At 43.0% G+C, this 3,811-nt stretch overlaps 2 pseudogenes; both read right to left on the bottom strand.

The window, feature by feature from the left end:
* Positions 1-395: 395 nt before the first annotated feature.
* Positions 396-1,291, bottom strand: LOC147461554 (uncharacterized; annotated as a pseudogene).
* A 736-nt stretch (positions 1,292-2,027) lies between these two features.
* LOC147461553 (GDP-L-galactose phosphorylase 1 pseudogene) lies at positions 2,028-2,761 on the bottom strand (annotated as a pseudogene).
* Positions 2,762-3,811: the final 1,050 nt, after the last annotated feature.

The raw sequence follows: 3,811 nt of genomic DNA, 5'->3' as shown, positions 1-3,811 counted from the left end.
TTCATAACAAAACGTGGTAATCCTCCTAACCCTACTCAATGTGTCTCCTAAAATTACCTCAACAGCCCTACCTTCTAGTGAAAGTCCTCATCCTACAACCTGTGAAATCCACACTTTTAAATAATCAATCAAACAATCAACCCATGGCACTTGGAACAATCCACAACAAGAGACATGACTCACAAGTAACATGAACCACTACACACCCACACAAAACTATGGCCGGATGTATTGTGCCCGGCTCACAATCAACTTATAAAGCCTTTGGCCTTATAAAATAGTGGTCATACACTAGAATTCAATACAAGACGACTCCCACATGCAATAGTGCAAATCCACAAGAAATCTCCCCATTGCATACATCAACCCACAATGTAAGCTGCAAATTCCACCTGCTACTCCACAACCGAACCACAAGGGGTTACCCTTGCAAACTCGCATTCTCGGCCTCCTGGACAATTTTGATAATGGCGAGCATGCTGATATGAAAGCTCCAGAAGAGCCAACTCCAAGTCTCTCACATCCAATCCTGACAAATTATCATTGATACAAATGCAATGTTATAAAGAATCAAATGACAACAGCGCAGGCAGTATCGCGCATGTAGTTTTATAGTAGTTCATAAAACCAGTGCTACTAACATACCAACATCCTGTCCCATCTCCACTAGATTGGATGTTGCATCTGGCCCATCCTTACTAGATGACAGCAAATGCAAATGCCTGGCTGTATTTCTTGTGCGCATCCCAAAATCCGGATTAGCACCAGGCCATACACTCCGCATCTCCCTGTTATTTTCACCATGGCACATGCACACATCAAAACCAGATATAAGAGCAAGTTCCAGTATCATACACAAATATGCATAAGCAAAACAAGACAAAGAGACATCACACGCCTTCAAAATGTGCGGGTGGAATTTCTACTATAAGCAGGAAGGTTTCTAGCTCTCGCTTAAGCTCTGCATAATCTGGGATGCGCTTCAAAGTGCATATCCCGCCTCCATGCTCAGTGCGCAAAGCAAGTGCAATTTTTTGTAGTCGGGAGGCTATCGTGTAACACACACAGAATTTTTCCATTGAAAAGGAATGTATCATAAATACACAAATAGGGCTATTAATATGTCCAATAAAAGCACAAGACGTAGTTTGAGACAAATTTCAGTGCGTTGAAGCGTTATATTGCTTCACAAAATTCACCTGTGATTGTGCATCACATCTTGAAAAGCTTCCTCCAACTCACTTTGGTCAATACCCAACACATCCACTATCTTAGAAATGCCCATACTATGCAATTTCTGTTTAAAAAAGTTGAGAATTCATATAACCTTGAGATGCAACACCCGTGAGATAATTTTGTTCTAGAATCCCTTCGCAAAGCATGCACATGCACTCATTAATCAAGCATAGAATGCACATCCAGCATACACTTGGATTCTAGAGGCTGCGGAAGCAAAATTGACACCATGCAAGAGCTTCATACCTTTTGTTCAGGGATCTGAGTGGATGGGGATGAGGGGAAGCCCTGATTTTAGGGATGCATCATCAACACAGAGCATATAAATTCACAGTAACATAAATTGGTCCATATACCCACACATATCTCTGCATTCAAAATTGATAGATATTACATGTCTATGCTACACATACATAATCCATCATCACATTCCACTTGGGGGCAATGTTGCCACAATGACACCAGACCCACCAAGGTAATCTAGGATCATGTAGCCATTCACGAAGCGGCCTATGGAAGTGTAGGTAGGAAAGTCCAAACCATAGGGTGGATGGTTTGCTTTCGCAGTGTGTGCAACCCATTAACAATATCATGTGGAAACATTACAAATGTTCAAGGCAGTTTTGCTTCTACAAAGGAAAAATTCCATCAGAACCACATACCTAAAGTTGATGGGGAGATAGAAGTCATAGGCAGACTCGAGCTCGCTCAAGTCCAGTATTTGGCTATTGTACTCGATGCAGTGACGATCAAGAAATGAGAAAAGCATCTGTTGTGGCTCTCACAGATGTTTAACAGCCCAATCGGAAGAACGGGTTTTTAGCTTCAACCGCCATGTTGATCGCAAGGAGAAGAGAATCCTCATCAATCCTCTTGGGGATTCGTGCTGTGATCTTCAGAACCAAAAGAATGTGCCCATACTCAATAGGTCTGACATTAATGATTATAGCATTTGTCCCCTCAACCACAGGTGCTTCAGGATAAATTTCTCCTTCATGAGAAACTCCACTTTTGACACAGAACAGAAGCTCTTCTTTTGCTGCTTTGGTGAAGTTGAACTTTGAAGGGTCAAAAGGCTAAAGAACCTGATCGACTCTAAACTCTGTGGGTCGCTTTTTTGAATGGTGACCCTCATTGAGATGAGCAATGAACCCATACTCCCCAGGGAGGACCTTGGTCTCGCAGGCGGTAACATCGTATCAAAAAAGACCCCGTGCAGCACGATCTTCCCACTGTGCAAGAATCACCATGTCCAAAAACTCAGAGGACTTCTGCCAATCAAGATCCTCAGTCTTGGAACAACTTTCATCACCAGGAGGAAAACAGAGCCTTCTTGGAAACTTAAACAAAGGCAGGGAAGATCCAGGGGCACAGCAATTACCAAGAGGGTCCTTCCCATTCTTAGCATCATACTGATTAATGGACAGAACAATTTCGACACACTGAATTGTCCACATGATGCTGGACCTTCACTCACTCACACCTCTTCAAAGAGAAGTAGGCAGGAGTGAGAGAGGCAATAAAGTCAAGGGATTGTCCCTGCCGCCGCCGCTGACGATGAAGATGATGCATGTGAACAAGAGGATTCACAGCCCTGACTAGGCAAGATCGACTGGGAATGTTTTTCATTGGTCCCCCTTGCCTGCAAAGCTCTATCTTAACACATTTCCCACATACGTGTTTGCCATTTAAGGTAGCCCATACAGCTTCTACAAAATTGTGCTGCTGTTTCGTCTTAGCTTCTTGCACCTCCCCCATATCATGGCTTCTGCTGCGCCCGATGATGATGATGATGCAGAAGTCTCGTTAATAGAGATGGGCTGCATTCTCGGGAGCTGTTGAAAGAGATCTTCATGGTGCTGAGCCCATGACCATGGGCAGTCGTCGTAGAGCCTAATCACGACGGCTGGTCGCTGAGCTCGCAATAGGTGCAGACTGATCCAGCCTCTCTAATACAATATTGGAGCGTCTCTTGTACTCGCTTGTGGTTATAGTGAGGATGCGTAGGTTGGGCAGTAGCTCACCTCTTGCAATGTTTCGCAACATAGATCCGTGCAGAAGTGGGCTTAAACATAGCTCCTCCAGGCCTGGACGGTCGAGAGATACAGAGCGTAGGGATTTTCTCTGTAGTTGCTCGAAATCTTCGGAATAGGAATAATCTTTAAGTCCGCAGGTTTTGCACTTCTTGTGTCCGGCCACTGTCTAAGTTCTTGGGCTCAAAAAAACCAAGGTGTTCGAGGTTTCCCTACAATTAAAATTTGCCCCTAGATTTAAATTTGACGGTGAAAAAACCTGCAAATTTTAGGAAAAAAAAGTGGATTATAGTGTAAAAACCTTCAAATTTAGTCAATTTACCTCTATTGATTGTCATACGTAGGTTTGACAAGTTTTTGGAAGAACGTTATTTTTAATAAAAGTGTTATCTACTGTAGGGCATTTAGCACAAAGCTCTTTCTCATCAACATCACAAACTAAGTCCTTAAGGTGGGAATCCTTGAGTATAACAATAAGAAGAAAATGAGCTATTTATGTTTTTGATAGCGTAGAGAAGAAGAGAGGAGTTGGAGCTAGGAGA

Source organism: Adiantum capillus-veneris, chromosome 3, assembly GCF_014529385.1.
Source record: "Adiantum capillus-veneris isolate H3 chromosome 3, ASM1452938v2, whole genome shotgun sequence".
In the NCBI taxonomy this organism is placed as follows: Eukaryota; Viridiplantae; Streptophyta; class Polypodiopsida; order Polypodiales; family Pteridaceae; genus Adiantum; species Adiantum capillus-veneris.
Note: the sequence above shows the minus strand (reverse complement) of the source record. Positions and strands in the feature narration are given on the sequence as shown.